General features: G+C 37.0%; 1 long non-coding RNA gene across 3 annotated transcripts in view; it reads left to right on the top strand.

Annotated features, from left to right (window-relative positions):
• The window catches only part of LOC104910302 (uncharacterized), a 113,701-nt gene extending 107,595 nt beyond the window's left edge, over positions 1–6,106 (top strand). For all 3 annotated transcript variants that reach the window (XR_014882468.1, XR_014882469.1, XR_014882467.1), the window contains exons 6-8: positions 1,222–2,352; positions 2,929–3,041; positions 4,990–6,106. This is a non-coding gene — a long non-coding RNA (uncharacterized LOC104910302). The remainder of the gene's footprint in view (positions 1–1,221; positions 2,353–2,928; positions 3,042–4,989) is intronic.
• Positions 6,107–18,138: the final 12,032 nt, after the last annotated feature.

Below are 18,138 nucleotides of genomic sequence, written 5' to 3'. Positions count from 1 at the left end.
TCTTCCTCATTTCAGGATTGTCTATGTTTAAAAAAATGTATTTTCAGACTCCTAACAATGACATCTTAAATAAAATAACTTCCTGTAATTCTGATAGCAGCTACCGTCCTTATTTCCATAGCTTTCATCATTCAACTCTAATCCGCTTTCTTTCTTGCTTGTCATTATTTGTCTTTGCTTTTATTCTTTCTGATCACTATTGTTATCCAATTTCCTTCCTTCTTTCATCTTTTCCCAACTCCCACTGCATTTGTGTCCTGTCATTTTGTAATTTTGTTTTTACTCCCCATGTAGCTTTCTATCAAATATACAACTTTGTAACTGACTTTATCTTCATCTTTCTACCTTTTTTTCCCTTTTCTTAGTCATGCTCTGGGGATCAGACAAAGGCTGACAATCCTGGCAGTCGAAGACGCTTCTCACACAAAATCCACAGAGCACAACCACTCAATCTGCTTCCCCAGTGAATGGCAGAACAGCCTTTGGCTTCATCTGTTATTCATATTAGCCTGAAGGTTCTGAGGGACAGCATGTATCTCTTACTGTGTAATATGCAGTGCTTAGAACACTGGGGGGCTTTGATCCTAATTGGGGTAGAAGCTATTGGAGCAATAATAATAATCTCAGGGATCTGGGTCTTGCCTCACCACGAGGCTTTGGCTCACTCAGGTGGTACAAGAAGAGCTCAGAGGAATACCTCTGCTACATTAGCTAATCAAGCATTTATTTACTAATTTACTTAGATTGCTACCAAAAAAAAAAAAAAAAAAAAAAAAAAAGAATGAGAGAGAGAGAAAGAGATTGAAACCATCCATGACTCCAAGAGTCTTTAATTAGCAGCAAAGAAATGATCAGGAGTCAATGTCTCCACGACTATTTGAATAAAAAGGGAAAAAAAGATTTCTTCACAGAAATAATTCCATCTCAATAATTAGCCAAAGGTAAGACCCAATGCATGACCTCTTGCAATGTTAGAAGGAAAGGGAAGGAAGAGGATAGAAGTTACCAAATAGATGCTTGATCAGTTTCTCTCAAATAATTTTTGTGCTTGGCTGTATCTGTCTTGCTCCATTAATTTTTGTGCTTTAGATTACTTGGATACATCTGACATGCAGCCATTTCTGAGAGCAAGGATTATACTCATGCCTGCAATCTCACAAAACAGAATAAATCTTCTGAATATATGAGAAAATTCCCCTTTCTTCCTTTTCTATTTTCCAGGAGGAATGGCCTTCAAAGTTCAGAGGTATGCTCTCGGATAGTAGTTAATGTTTACTATGTCTTATTTGGGATTGAAGAAAATGAAAAATAGGTCATTAGCTGTATGTCAAAAAAATTCTATGATACTGAGTTACTTAACTGAACATTCTTGCATATAGCTGTATTTGTTTTAGTTGTCAAATATGGCCATACTGAATGATTTCTTATGTGGTTGCAAGAGAAAGTGACCATGTCTTTCTCTCGAGAAAAACTTGTCCTGACAGAGGTGTCAGGGACAATCTACTTCACTCAGCTCAGGGTGCCGCTCCTTGTCCCTGAAGCTGTTTGTTCAGCAGACAGACAACTCCAAGATGTTTCTTGAGAAACTTGAACTCACAGTCTACTAGATTGGGAACAGACCTATCTTAGAATATTCCCATTTGGAACAAAATCCCTCTCACTTTTTCCTGAGTTATTCTTCATAATCACACAATCAAAAGGTAGGTCATATAGGTAAGGTGAGCAAGACCAAGATTTAGAAAGCATTACCCAAATGGAAGGCCATTGCTGGATCTTTCAAGTGTTCAATCCAAACGCACTGGAGCACAGTCTCCTGTATATCTGTAATCACCAGGTACACTTCTTGGTCCTTTTCAGTCTTACTCTTTCTGCAACTCCATCTCTCTCTATCTTAAAGGAAAGAGGAGTGATTGCTTTCAGACAAGTCAGATTTCAGTAGGTTCACTCTCAGTTTGCTGAATTGTTACTTCATGGTCTGTAGAAACTCTATTTTCCTGCATATGAAAACTACCATGTTTGTCTTCATCAACACATTTTTAGGAGTTATACAAGAATTAAATGCCTTTAGAGATAACTATGAATGCATATGGTTGTATGGGTGTATAAATGCATCACCCAAATCCAAGTATTCATTTAATGCCAGAGCTGAGCAGAGAAATCCTCAAAACTTACTGCTTGATCCTGACCCAACAATGGTTTTGAAGCATTTGAAAAGTTTCAAGGTGTCAAGCAGAAGAATTGATCGACTGAGGAAGCCAGTCAGTCTCCCTCTGCAGTCAACAAAAAGGGAGAAGATCTCTCCAAGAGCAGTCATCCTCATCCCCAAAACAGCTGCCTGGAATAGCCTTGCAGGTGAGTACTATTTCCCTCTGTACTAAAAGGACTCGGAAAAGGCAGGTGCGTGGCCCTGTATTGGAGCTCTGCGTAGTGACTGTACAGTGACTTGTACAGTAGTATCAAGGAGGTACAGCCAGTGCAGCACAGCTGAGGGCTAAGCATACGTACAAGGCCCTGGTGGTCTCTGCATGAGTTGAGAGCTACTTTCTCAGAGCGGGCAGGTTGCAGGCACAGCAAGGACGTACTGTCTGGGACATGAAACAGATGCTCGCCTGTTGTTTGACCTGGAGAACACGCTTCAATTACAGTATTCATTATGGGGAACTAACATTTCCCTTGCCAGCTTGGTAAATCTGCTTTCACTCGGAATGCACACTTGATGAAACTATTTGTCCTGTAATGAATACCAATTTAAACTTCTCATGCTAACTTTTGCACACCCTAATGCGTGGCTTTTTATTGTGTCTAAAGCTAAAAGCATCTCTTTGCAGCCCCGAGGACCAAAGTGCTCTCAGCCTGGAAGTAGGGTTCTTGGCTCCCCCAGTAATGAAAACAGAATTGACATTATTTGTTTTGTGATCATGCCTCTAGGCCTCAATCAAAAATGACACAAGACAACAGATGGATGCAAGTACACAGGGGAAGCAGAAGACAAAATATTTATTCATTTAGTAAGCATCAGCCACGTTGCACCAGCTGCTCAGGTATTAAATATTTTGTAGGCAGCATTGTATAGATATAAAAATCATAATAATTGTTGTTATAAATTAGCATATATGAGAGAAAGAAAGATTTTTTCTTGCTGTTGTACTATGAGACTGGAAAATGTGGCCATTAAATGCAAGCACCTCTGTAAATATAATCAGCTATTCTTCAGCTGCAAACATTGCATTATCCTAGATTGAGCTGAAGTTGATGTTTGTGTTCTCATTTAAAAGCTGATAAATATCATATTTGAATTTTGTGACAAGTGTGTCTGCAGTATATAACTCGTTTTAGTTTGCAATATTGGCTAATTCTACATCTGTTCAGATATCTAAACTGTTATGAAAACTCACCCCTCCCAAAAATGTCCAGAAGCATTTTAAAGTGGCACTGATGATGGAATACACAAAGGGGAAAAGAGGATGATGAATTTTGTTCTAGAATGATATTTTGAATATAAACTTATGAAAACATAGAAATCATAACCATAAATCTTATGATTTCAATAAATATATTTAGTGATTGTTTTTGAAGACCGGCTTAAATGGGGAAAAACTAGATTCCAAGCTTATAGCTCACATACCTTTTGAATGTCTTTCTTGTTTTACTCAGTGAGTGGAACCACTGGAAATTTTCCAGTGAAATTTCTTTCAAATTGGAAAAGGCAAAATGGAATTTTTTCAGGGCAGTATCCCAAGATCGATTAAACTTTTTTCAGGATGATTTTCTCAGACTTGAAATCGTATTACTTCTGTAACCAAGGGAGAAGAATCCATTCGTAACTTTCCCATTTCTGTTGGTGTCAGAAATGTTCCATGCCGCACACTGTAGGTGGTCCATCAGTCACGACTATGGTGTCTGTTATTCCCATGTCCAAAATTTAAACTGAAAGATGTTTCTCAAGAGTACATTCCTTAATATGGAAAGACAGGGAGATTAGGTTAGGGCCAGATTCATTTAGATCTAAATAAATATTTTTCCTAAGTGCTTTTGCAAAATTTGCTGCCCAGTTATTTTGTTCAAAGTTTGAAAGCTCCAATAACCGCTGTTAAACCTATATTATAACTCACTTTTTTTTTCATGTAAGGTTGTTTTTATTGTCTTTTTAGTCTGGTTTATAAAGACCCAAAATATTAATGGCATTTTTTTCCCCTTACTTTTCAAGGACGTTACTAAAGCAATTTTAAGGGGAAGAACATGAAACAAGTAAAAACACATGGAAAAGGGAGCTTATGTATACAGTACATTGTCAGCTTAGCCAACATACATAAAGTTTATTCATAATTCCAACTTTTTTTTTCTCATTTTTTCGTAAGAAGGGGAAGAATGACAACAATACTAACTGAGCCAATGAACTTGATTCCATATGTGTTAAATAACCTGTAACAGATTCCCAACTAATGTAACTAACCACCAACTGTAATGAAGGCATGTCAGATAAGGAATCAGCCTTCATATTTTTGCAAACACTAGGGAAATATGACATGATATTTAGAAAATCTTATAGGTATTTTTACCCCCGTCAATAAACAATAACTACCTTTCAGCTATTCATTTTGTGTTTTGACACCTGACAAAATCTGTAACGTACAGTTTCTAGGTATATGAATTATACGAGATCCAGATGTACCTTTTCTATGTAAAAAATTTGCATTACACTTTTTAATATTTCCATTAGCTCATTTTTCTTCTGCAAGTGGCTTTATTTCTAGGACAACTAGTGAGAACTTTGGCTTGTTCCCAATTGACGGAATGTTTGTGTAGTGAATATGCAATTTATGAAGCATTTGTAAGTACTTGAGAGTGAGCATAAATTCTAATAAATCCTTTTTCCAGTAGAACTTTCTTTAAACTTCTGGTCTTACAGATGGACTTAATATGTATTTTAGAAAATCTAAAAGTTGAACTACCTAAAGACATTCATATAGCTTGTCTTCTCTCTTTCAGGCTGAATTCTAAACTAAATTACCCAGAATGCTCCCTCCTTTGAATTACTGTTCACCTCAGTGCTGAAATTAGCTTGGAAAGACATTTATATGGACAATCACATTCCACATTAATGCAATATAAAAAGTATATTAGACTCGAATTTCATCCTACGATTTTTGTGTGTATGTGTGACTGGAGTAAATTTTTTTAATTTCTGCCTATGGATTAGGCTGTCACTACAGCATGTCTGATAGAATTACATCCTCTTATAGTAAGTAGGGCTCAGTCTGGTATCTTCTCACAAAGAGCACCTTTTGAACTCTGATCATCTCCTGGGCTCTGGACAGCCTAAGGTGTCACGCTCATTGAAATGGTCAGACTCAACTCCTAAGACTTTTCCAGGCCATGGTGGACATCAGCAGATGCCATAGCCTTCAGCAATTGAGTTTGCCTTACCACAGGGGGTCACTAGAAATCAGTGAGAAATACTTCCTTCTTCTCTAGGAACTATGAAATGCTCACAGCCACTATGCCATTCCCTATTATTTTCAAGACTTCAGTGAGGGAAAAGCAGATGTGATTATTTTTCTTTATAACCAGACAGCTCTTACCACTAAAATATGTGAGTGGTTTCCTAAAATTTCATAGAAGTTTGCTCTTGATCAAAGCTAGTTTGAGTTCAAAAGCTCGTGATCATTTATTTTTCTAGCATAACTTTGTATTTTTCATTACATTTGTTAAAGCAAGTTTCAAATGTGACATAGACCCTTGAGTTTTATTATCGGAGTAGAATTTTTGTTTCTTCCAAACTACATTGTACATCATAATTTTTCTTAAATAAAAATTAATACAATTAAATATGATAAAATGAAATTGTGTTCTACTAAGCTCTGTGCAACTGAGGAAGTGGTTGTGAGCAGCTGCATATCTTTTCTCTTACATAACCCGTTTCAGTTTTATTCATGACTGCCCCATTAAGTCTATGCCCTATAAAGTCTATTCAACCACACTTGCACTGTACTCTCTCACATTCCTTTCATTCCTAAAGGTATGTTAAAAAAAAGAGATCATAGGCTTGAAGTTTGACTCTCTATTGCTTTTGGGATAAAGCAGTGTGCCTAAGGGAGCCTTCTCAACATAAATTACAAGAAATTAAAGACCTGCATACACCACAGTAGAAACAACATTTCATAAACTTTACCAAATGCTATCTGATCATTTTCCTTTAGGCAGATAGGAGGTCAAGCTGATATCAGTTAATCTTAGACTGCAGCTATATCTTGGGTAGTGTTCATGAAGCCCTTGAAATTCCTCTTTCTTTTTCCAGCTGCAGCCATTCATCCTGAACAGCTGAGATGTAATGCTAATTAAATAATGCTGGGAAAATGGATTAGGAAATATTCAGATTTTAATTTATGGAGACTATTATAGCAGGTAGATCAAAATACTGGTTAACCAATAAAATTAAAAAAAAAAAATCCAATGGTTGAAACTGTCAGGGAATGATGGTTTTGTAGATTGAGTCATTTGCTGGAAGTATTATTGCAGTTGGCTTCAGTTTTATGCTAGACAGTGTAAGTGGTAGAAAATAAAACTATATATATATATATATATATACACATACATATATATATAGTTGGGTTTTTTTGCCTCCAGCAACTCAGAATTTGGCCAATTCTGTTGCTACCTGAGAGAAAAGTTTCATTGATACCACTGTAGCATGACTTCTCTGTGATTTGTACTGAGCTAGAGTATAACGAATGTATGTTCAGCATGGTGCACAAAAGGAGTATGCACGCAGAAAAAAAGGTTAATTTTTCATGTGTATTGCAAAATTCAAAGCAATATTACCCTTAAAAACTCAGGCAATGGCATTCCCTACGCCTCTCACTGTTCATACGTACAACAAGCAGAGGTTCTGAAATTTTTGTTTTGCAACATTCACAGTTCATTATGACTATAAAATGCACACCCAAAAAATATTGTTAAAAGGATCTAATTTCAGTTGCAGAGTTAAAAAACAGTAGCTTTAGAAATGCTCAGACAACCATGTTTCTGGTTCCTGCAATGGACAATTGGAAAAGAAAAGCGATGGTATGGACAATAGAAACTATGTTTTGGATTCAGGAGGAGAGCATCTCGAGGTACATCTTCTCCAGCACTTTGCTCGTGATCAGTGCACAGCAGCAGTGCCACACCAGCATTTGTGTGAACACGGAATGTTTGCTTCCTTATTCTTCTGACATGCAGTCAAAACCTGAAGAATATTAAATCATTTATTTATGTATTTTAAGAAGATAGATAACCTGGCAAACTTAAAACCAGAATTTTTCAGTCACCAGAGTTTATTTCTTCTGCCACACTGTGTGTCAATCCTACTTTCTCACCAGGACCTGATCAAAGCCATGAGGATCAGAGAGCTTTGTGAGGAACAACTGTTTCTGGACACCTAAGGATAGGCTGGACCCTAGGTGTACTAAATCCTGTAAATAAACATTGCAAGTGATAGCTCATCTACTATGAACTGAATAAACAAGATGGAGAAAAGCTAATAATACTATCCTCATGCAGACTTGTAGAGCTGAGATACAGTAATGACTAAATGACTTCCTTCAAGACACAGCAGAGCTAGAAACTAAATTTCAACATCCTCAGCCTCCTTTCTGTCTCTTAAACACCCTGTCTTGTGGAAGAATCAACAGTTTATGGGCTGGTTCAGCCCAGTTCCGTGACTAGTGGGGCAGAGGGATTTCGCAAATCCACGCCTACGGAAAAGGGAAACAAGGGACCCCAAAAATAATTAAAAACTTTAACTCCCAGTGCACTACATGATTGTTATATATGGAATACCGACAATCAAAAATCACAAAACCATGACAAAATCACCGACTTACTCCTGCGGTGGTGATGTGACACACTGACACGTGGGGCCTGTCAGGCCAATCTTCCTGAGGACTGGTACTGCACTGGTGCACTGCGAGGGAAGGTGGACTGGGGCTCTGACAGACTGGGTGCTGATAAAAGGGATTGGGTTGGAAGCTTTGTGGCAGCTATGAGGTGAGGAGAAAAGGGAAAGTTTATAACTGGGGGGAGGGGAGGTTGGAACTCAGTTGATAAATATAAATTTAAGGCATATTTCAAAGCTGAGTATGCAAGCTGAACTTTCCCTGGGGCTAATTGCTGTAATGGCATGTTAAATAAAACCTTTCTAAACTTGGCGGTACCATAGGAACACTATTTAATAATGAAGTGCTCATGGACAAGTTCTCCCAAGTATCAGCAGAAACAGGCTTTTATTTAACATGAATTGCAGTACACATTTTTTTCTAACTAGGTTGTGTGGCCATCACAAATCAGATCGTTTCTTTTCCTGCCACCCTCTAAGCTGCCTTCTCCTTTTGCTGTTCTGGTTAGCAATGAATAAAAAACCTGTTTCTCCTCTTCGCTTTTTTGTATAGTACTCAGATAGATACAGAGATGTTCTTTGTCCTTTACTGAGGAGTTGGTAACTCAGGCTGCTTCTTTTCCAATATGCATGTGCTCAAGAAAAGGCAAAGCTGCTGGAAAATTGAAGATATGAAACAGTAGTTCCCACCGTCAAGCCTCTTGAACAAATGTACTGATGAGCTTGTACCTCAAATAACTTTGAGCAAAAGAAGAAGAAAAGCAGCGACAGAAGAGTACAAGGTCTTTCTAAAATTAAAACATTTACGTCTGAGAAATTTCTCCCAGTCTGTGTATATAGAAACAGCTAGATATAGGCATGTATTTCCTGGTATGCTTATGATACAAGCAAGTGACTCTGAGAAGTAGTTCAAGGGTTCAATTGGATTGCAATTGGAAAATATTTCCGAATATTATCTAGGTGTCTGATAGTTTTGCCCCCAGATAGGCTGGAAACAGTGCCAGTATCCATGCTTCTTCTACAGTACTTGGGGCATTCCTCCTTATTCCATTAACTAGGAAAAATGAACTCATAGATGACTGGAAGACTAGTAGTAAAATTCTGAAATCTTTCTAAATGTTTACCTTTTTGAAGGAAAAGAAAAGAATGATGGACTTAATGAGAAACCTCTAAGTGTCTGTTCCAGATACACTCCAGTAGAAGGAGGTTTGTTGTATCTGATTCATCCCTATTCCCCTTCTCTTCTGTGGTTTTTGTGCTAGTGTAGAGCAATAGAATTCTTTTAAAATGCAACCTCACAACAGCACATGATGTCATCATACTGCTGTAACCTTGCATCATTTAATGTTTAGAGATACTCAATCTTCAAGTATTAGGCAAAATTAGGAATATATATATCCACTGTGTGAAAAGGTGACTTATATATTGGTAGGTTTTTCAAGAAGCATACACAACATTTTATTTTCATAAAACATTTATTTTGAGTGTCTTCAGTACAGAAATAAAAGTATATGATTCTTCTAGGCCTTAGAATAATGAGTTTACATGTTAGGAAATCTATTGTAGAAATCAATATCTTTTCATTTCATCTGGGGAAGAATAATATTAGACACTTGTTGGTTCTTGGCATTCATAACATTCTGCTTGTAAAGGGAAACAAAGAATTTTACAGCTACTTCCAAGTCAGTGTATTATTAGATCTTAATACTTAACTGCATTTCCTCACAAACATTGATTTGTTGTTATTGCTATGACTGCATCCAGGTGGTCTTATAGTTTAAAAGAAGTATGCAATTAAACTGATATTAAAAAATTATACTTTGTTTACTTGTGTCTGCGTAGGTCCTGGATTCAGATGCAAGTCATTTTTTTCCTTCAGAAATGGAAAACTCAACTTCCTCTTATGAACTCAGCTGCTAATGACCACAGAGTGATAGAACGTGAATCTTCTAGCCAAGAGGTTTTGCTGAGAGTGATGTTCAGGTCTTTGGTTTCTGCTCAGTGGCATGGGAGACATCCAATTTTAGATTGCCATGCACATCTCAGAAAAGTGCCGTACCTACCAAGCTTTGCTTGGAATGGGCTGAGGAACAAGAAAGGAGAATAAAGCAGAGGAGCCGGAGTAAGATACTGTCCAACTCTAAATGTTCTCCTCAAAATGCAGTACACCGTAGCCCAGTAGTTTGAACATTCCTCTCTGAGTTGAATTGATGAGAATTAAGATATTAAGACTTTCTGTTCCTCCTGCCAGCAGGGGCTATAGCCAGTGGATAATTGGTTCTACATGTACTCCGACCAGAAATTCTTTCCACTTTGAAACTGTAGATATGCTATTGTTGAGAATTTTTTTTAACAAACTGATTCTTCTGTTTGAGAAATGGTTCCTCCTAAATATTCCAAGCCAGTCCCACTCTATATTTGCTAAAGACATGACTTCAAATACATTTTTGCATCATTTTTGTTCTTTTTTATTTTTCTGTCCCAATGTCAGAATTACAAAGGCCATGTGATCTGAGTGTAACAGTGTCCCACCTAGGACATATTTAGAGAACATCAGGCCCATGGTTTCCCAGTATCAGATATATGCAGATTTTTTGCTGTCCATTTTGGCTCTTGGGCAATTAGTCATTCTACACATTTTTTACAGCTGATGATCATGAGCAGGAGCTTTGTCCAATAAATGATCAGTTAAGCCTGCCTTGGCTATGTGGTCTTTGAATGACAACACTGCTCAGGTATACATTTACTGTATGTTGTGTTTTATCTGCTAGTGCATCTCCACTAACATTGAAGGGCAGTGGGAACCTTTGCAGAATGAAACTGTGCAAATTCATGTATTTTGTTCTTACTGTGGGGATATCCTCAGCTTACAGACTGCATCCTGTAGTACCACCGCTGGAAGCTTAGTGGTCCATGAGCAGGGATGGGTTATACAGAAGAACTGGACTGGTCCTCCTCCCAGCCTGATGGGCAGCACCATGAGTCACTCCTGCCATAGGTCTGGGGCCAAGCTTGCAGTTAGCTGGAGTACACTGTTCTGCCTGGAAGGGTTTTAACTTGCAGAGTTAACTTTACTCAGGAGAAAATTATGCCAGATCCTTCCTTTGAAGATTTCGGTAAACTTCTTTTCCAGGGAAAAAGAGTTGCCAACTGGGATTTTTTGTGAGTTTTCTGCTTTTCAAAGATCTTTGTGAGAGGGGCTTGGTTAAGGGCATTGCTAGGGGAAACCAATTATAATTTTCAAATAAGTTAGACTTAAGTAAACATTTAATTAAACTGAGACCAGCTCTTTCAGCCATTGCCTATCTTCTCCTTTTTTTTGTAGAGTTGGGGAGTTCTGGGAAATTCCTGATGCTACACATTTTTTGCCAGTGTCAGCTAACTCTTCAACTTTGAGTACCTCCTTTTCCTTTCCCTTCCTTCTCTCCTCACTCCTTTTTGTAGACACTTTAGCCTACTTTTTAGTCTATTTATTTTCCACTTTCCCTCCATTTCTTACAATCTCCAATTTCCTTCTAAGTTCTCCTTCTTTACTCATTACTCCATGGTCTCTTTTCCATGCTTTTCTTTTCCATTCCCTCTTTTCCCTTCGAAACTCTTTCACAAACTGGGTTCTCATCCCAGGATCCTCTCCCTAGTGATGGATAGGAATATTCAAAATCTTAGCAGCTGTCAGTTAGATGGGCTGACCATCCCCTTCCTGATTTGCATCATCCTTCTCCAAAGTTCTGTTCACCTTTGATGACAGCAGAAGCTGTATGTGGGCTGGAAAGAGATGAAATGAAAAAGGAAGATGTTTTTGTCGCTTGTTGAGAAGAACAAAATGGCTGGCAGGCAGCCCAGGAAGACCCACATGGTGTGGGGAGGTGGCAGAGGAGGGGGCCACATTCCATGTGACATAGAGCATGCAACGATGTGTTCCGATGTGTTGAGGTACTGTAATGCTGGTTTTATGGCATTGTCAGCATTACAGCCACGACAGAGCATGCAGCATTAGATCCTGAGTATGAGTCTTTGCAGTTATTAAAAACTATAAATATCTTCTATAAAAGTGAAGGGAAAATATTGGCCACATGATGTTTTTCTTTCAAAAACATCCAACCAATCCTAGTTTGCCCCAGGTTTAAAGTTCCCCCTTCCTCCAATATAATTTGATTTCACATTATCTTGCTTTTCCTTTGCCTTTTTCTTTTCCTCAAGGACTTCCAAAGGTTAAGTGTACTTGCATGGCAGGACATGATTAAGGAGCACAATATTGCACTGAGATAAAGTAAATGTAAACAGTACTATCATCTTTATTTTGCAGGGGGATAAAGAAGGTATTGCACAGTAACTTGTGATGTTGGCTGATATTAGGCATGCATTAATACACTAAACTGGCTATTTTTTACATATCTTCAACCATACAAGTTCAGCAGACGCGGACAGCAAATACACTACAAACAAATGATCTAGGCATAACTTTGTTTGTTCCTATAGCTTTGTGAAAATTATGGCATTATTTGCAAAATAAAAAATAATAATTAAAATAACTCAGCAAAAAAAAAAAAAAAGTGTTAAAAAAAATGTGATCAAATTCTTACATACAACTCCTCTGCAGGCTTTTGCTCAGACATATTTTTCTCTTGCTCTATGTCAAATATAAAACGTGATTTTTCTTTTCTATTTCATAGTATGTAAGTTGTTAAACAAAATCCTCTAAACTTGGCCTGTCAACTTTAACTTCTAGGCTTTTTAACTTTATAAATTTAGAATGCCATAAATCTTAACGTACGCTGTTCTTTTACTGTAATTAAAGTCTTGAAGGCATTTTGCTTTACATCTTCAGGTATTCTGTGAAGACCACTTTTTCCCCTATCAATTCATTCTTAAGTGTAGAGGGTCTTTTAAAATTTTCACAGTGTAGAAAAGTTATTCCAGCAAGATTCAGCAGACTGAGGATTTAGTGACAGTATATATTAATTTGGTTCAGATGAGGAGGTGTTTTCATGATAGCCAGCCTGCTTATAAATTCTGTTTCAGCCATGAGCAGACTTTTTAGACTAGAGAAGAAAATACTTAGATCCTACTGAAAATAAACAATTTCTAGACTTCAAGAAAAAAATGTAAAAACATATTCAAAGTAGTGGTAGATTTCTCTTCTGGTTAATGTTCTTGGATAGAACTGGAAAGATAAGACATATGAGAGATCACACTCAATGTCTGTCAATTAGTGGATTTGATAACGATGCTTTGAATTTTGGAAAGCAAATAGTTGCTTTGTTGCAGATTTGGTTGCAACAACCTTTCTCTTCATTTCCATACAGGCACAAAGGTTCTTAAAAAGAAGCAAACTGATGATATATCAATATGATAATATATGTTTAGTTATAAAGAAAAACAAAACACGATGCTCTTCGTGAATCTTCACACCACCGCTCCTATATAACTCCCATCCTTTTGACAAGGATTAAATTCTGTTGCCTGTTAAAATACAAAAAGTAATGGTTTAAAAACTTTATAAAGAACAAGACACAGAGCATAACTTGTGTTTCTCAGTTTCGAAAGTAAATTGATCTACAATCAGTGTGGAGATTTCAGTCACATTCACAGCTCGTCAACTGAATGAAAGCAATCATTTCAATTTTCTCTGCTTTCTAGATACTATTAAAGTACAGATTCAGTGTTCTGTAAGTGGAATCAAATTATTTATTATACCTATTAATATACATATGAATTATCTTGAATTGCACACATCGGTTATTGAGTAGTTTAAATGAATCACTAAATACATAATATATTGCATTATTTTGCCACCTATGGAAAATAATCCAGTGCTCGACATTTACCAAACTACGGAAATTTGACACACTAAGCATGTCTGAAAGCATCTCTCCTGTCTGATCAAATCATTATATTAGTGATGCAATCATGTAAAACGTTTCCTCGTGGTTAAAATTTTCACAATATCCTACTGTATGTGTCATGTCCATCATTTGGAGGGGATTATTTCCTTGCAGGACATGAACAAAAGACATTTCTCCTGTATTTAGTGATAAAGGTATTCTCACAAAATCTACTTCTTGCTATTAGGATTTCACGTGTGTGAGTAAAGAGTAGCAGCCTTAAAGTATTTCTAAAACTCTAAATACTTCCCCAGTGTAAGGAATTAACAGCTAATGGGATTTGCTATGTCTTACAATATGAATAAATATATGGAGCTTTTTCTGAGGAATTAGATCTTGTAAGCCATGTGTTTCTCTGATTTTTATATCCTTCATGTTTGTCATAAAAACTCAGAGAATATTATACCTACCTCTGAGGACAGGTTTTCTTTATCTCTTAAATGTCTACATTCATATTTCTCTTACAGCACTTTTGAAAAACATTGCCTTCAGCTATCTGAGAGCTGAAACCTTCTTTGCAGCTACAGCAGAGGAGCAGCTGCAATAGCAGTAATGGAAGTTTGCATTCCAATCCTCCTCATCAGAAAAACCATACACCAAAGCCCCCCACCCTATTCCTTAATTTTTACGTGTCTTCCAAAGATGTTAATGATACTGTTATTTCTGAAACGGTGGTTTTAGACTATGAACACTGTTAATTTGTTTTTACAAACTGTTTTTATCTAATAACAAATTAACTAGTTGCCGAACTGCACTAAATTTGCACTGAGTTCTGATGACAACCGCAAAGCATCTAAGGTGATGCTCACATGACTCTAAGTCTCTGTCCTTAAAAGAAAAAGGTAATGTTGTCTAAGTTCTGGCTTAAGCATGTGTGTTGGTGGCAGATGTTCTTGGCAATTGTTAAATGAGCTCCAGATGGCAGCTTAGAAGTTTGACCTTAAACATTTTCTAACCTTCAGCTGTAATTTTTAAATGAAGAAATGTGTAGACGCATAACTTGTTCAGTTTTTCTCCTGGATTCACAGAGAAGATAAGATGATGAGGTTCATCAAGAAGATGGATGATGATATTATCTTGTCCTGAATTCATCACAAGTGAAGTTTGAAGGAATCATCTGTTCACCATTACTTAAAAAAAAAGAAAAAAGTTTTTATGGGGAAAGAAACAGTCCAGTAATTTTGTTCTTTTTAGTTCCCATAAAAAATAAAGCAAAACAACCTTCTGTTTGAATCTTTTTCTTACTGTCTGATGAAATATTATCTACTTATGCAGATTGCTTTCTTTCACGCTGTCCAGAGTAAACCCTAACTCAGTGTGTTTATCCTAAAAGGTAACAAACCATTCAGCTTTCAGGTTTCAGTAACTCTTTTAATTTGCTTTCTCCTTCAAGAGATGATGTACATATCTTTAGATCATTTACTACTCTTGGTAGAGAGCAGTAAATTTACTACTCTATCAGACAGTTTGCCAGAGACCATAAGTAAGTTCATCTTCATGGAAAGCTTTATAATTTAGAAAATAACATACAGAATCATCTTTCTTGCCTACTGGAATTTTCTCTACAAATGCAGAGAAAAAGAAGGATAACTCATTATTCACTTCCCAATTGGAAAAGAAAATGACCTGTTGTTGCAGTAAAACTTAGGCATGCCACTTCCAGAATGGATATTTGTGCTAAGTGGATGATTTTGAATGCACAGTAGAAATGTGCAGTGAAATCATGGTTCATTTTTTTCTCCATTTCTTTCTTTTTGTTCATGTACACCCACCACTGTACCATTTACTCTGAAAATTATACTGTGAAGGTGCATTCCTTTCACCAGAGAGCAGGTACAAGCTTGCCTCGAAGGCCCAGCAGTACAGGGCAGGAGCCAGGCACCTTTGCAGCATGGGGTGAGGACACAGGACATTGCAGCTAGTCTCCGCACATCCTGCTTCCCTCTCATGGCAGAGAAGGTGGGAGAGGACAGGACCATGCCCATGTCTCACCCTGACACCAGCCTGAAACTACTGTGTCCAGAAATTTAGATATAGTCACAACAATAAAAGCAACACATGATCTGCACCTCTAGAAACCTTGTCACTTCAACCAAATTTAGCACCAGAACTGCTGCACCCAAAGCAATGAACTTTAGATGAAAGACAATGAAACCTAAAGAAGGTCTGCAAGTAGAGCTTGAGCTTTCAGTTGTAAAAGCTTCTTTTGAATGAAAAGATCTCAAAAAATATTATTACGGGAATATTTGAAGGTTGTCATTGATCATATACTTGATCTATTGATAATTCAAGAAAATAAGATCTAATAACATATCTTATTAAAGCTGATGAATGTAATCAACAGCTTTCAGCCTGACTGGATATTGAATGCTCCTTTATATAGCAATAACTCAAAGGAGTAGGAAGCCATTTCTCAGGGGAAATGCAAATAAAATGGAGATTCCTTAGAGCTAATTGTAAACCAGTTGGGCCACGATATTGATTTATGCAGATGCCTATATCTGTATGAGGCAGAAAGAATGACAAATAGAGCAACCCTGAGAACAGGCAGGAAGGCTTGGTGACAGTCAAGACGTTGTCTCACTGGGCAGCACTGCTATATGGAGCATCACTGAATGTGAGGGGGATTCTGCTCCATTTTGCTGGTTGGTATAAGCAGTACTAATCTGACTTCGCATGTATTACATATATTTTGGAGAGGGCAGATGCAAGATTTTCTTGACTTTGGTGTAGAATCACAGAAGTGATTGAATTTCTGCTTGAAAATACTAACTTCTGTAATTTGAACAATGCTTGCAGGCACAGGGTTTGGTTAGATGGTCCTGTGTGGAGCCAGGAGTTGGACTCGATGATCCCTTTGGGTCTCTTCCAACTTGGGATATCCTATGATTCTATGATTCTAATGGATTTAATCACAGTTTGCTGCAGATATATTCACAACTGAGTTTAAACAAACTAAACCAACTGACCTTTTCTTCCTGTTCTCCAAGAACTATCATGAAGCAGAATCCATGGCCAGCTGCTTGCTGTGGGTGAGTGCAATAGGAGCTGAGGGCAAGCACTGCCTGTGCAGTAGGAAGAAAGAAGTTTCTTTCTATTTCAGTATGCTGTAGGATGGAAATTTTTGTATTGATAGTCATGATGAATTCATTAAGTGTAATTTGAAACCAGCCTGGTACAAAATTGTCCATAAGTCTGTTAAAATCGATGTAATTATGAAGTGAGTAATTAGAATTCAATCAGCGGGGAAAGCTGCTGATTCCTAAGGCAGAGAAATCAATATATAGGTTGGTAGAAATCATAAATTGTGATGGTTACATTCTGTAAAATTAGAAGGCAACTTGTTTTATACTTTCAAGATTACCAATTAATTACATCTTTCACTTACATTCCCTCTTTGCGTCTACCCAGTAACACAGATCTCCATAGCTATAATCGTTTTGAGGTTTTTTATATGTTGACCATGGAAATTTGGATCACGTAAGCAATTTTTATGCTTTGATCAATTTGGGAAAAATGTCAATTTAAAACAAAGAGGTAGAGATGGAGGCAAATTTCTTCATGCAAACTGAAAATTCAGGCACTAGTGGTGTGGAGGCAGTATCTAAAATAATTACCACCCCATGGTAGGAAATAGAGTGAAAGAAAGGCATTCAAAATTAAGTACAAAGTATGCAACTTGCAAATGGCCATCTGAGGTTTCAGAGAGACTGTGTTGAGAAACATATAACAGAGTAAAGTTTTGGCACAACATTTCTTTTTTTTTTTTTTTTAATAATATTTTTTTAAATAATATTTAAATAATAACTCTACTTAAAAGCAAAGAAAAAATATGAAATTATAAGCAAATATATCGTACTGCCTGCCTTGAGCCACCTCATCAAAAATGAGCATTAACAACTATAATGAAAGTATTAAAGAAAACATGAAGTAATGTGCAGACAATTTGTGCTACCTATCTTAAGCCATTTCATCAAAGAAGAGTGTTAATAATTTGAGAAGACATTCTGAATAAGGCCTACCAATTTTAGCTTCTGAAATTCAGCTCTTGAGCATTACAGAAAACAAGCAAGCAAACAACTTTCTGGAAAAAATAAGCAGAAAAGAGATGGGAAAAGAGAGAGACAAGCTGCATGTTGACCTAAAAAAAAAAAAAAACAACACTAAATAATAGATTTTATTTCTGTGATCCAAAGGCGATCCTCAGTTCATCTGCACACAGTCTTGGTGATAGAGCAAAATATCCATTTCTCAATTCTGCAAGCTGAGTTTAGTGGCTTCTCCATCTATTGAGCTATAGAAGCAGGCAGAGGCCATGCATGCTCTGCTACTGAGCATTACTCCCATCCCAAGTAGAGTGCAAAGTTGCAATTGCAA

Source organism: Meleagris gallopavo, chromosome 3, assembly GCF_905368555.1.
Source record: "Meleagris gallopavo chromosome 3, MGAL_WU_HG_1.1, whole genome shotgun sequence".
Taxonomy (NCBI): Eukaryota; Metazoa; Chordata; class Aves; order Galliformes; family Phasianidae; genus Meleagris; species Meleagris gallopavo.
This window is presented reverse-complemented; position numbering and strand designations above follow the sequence as displayed.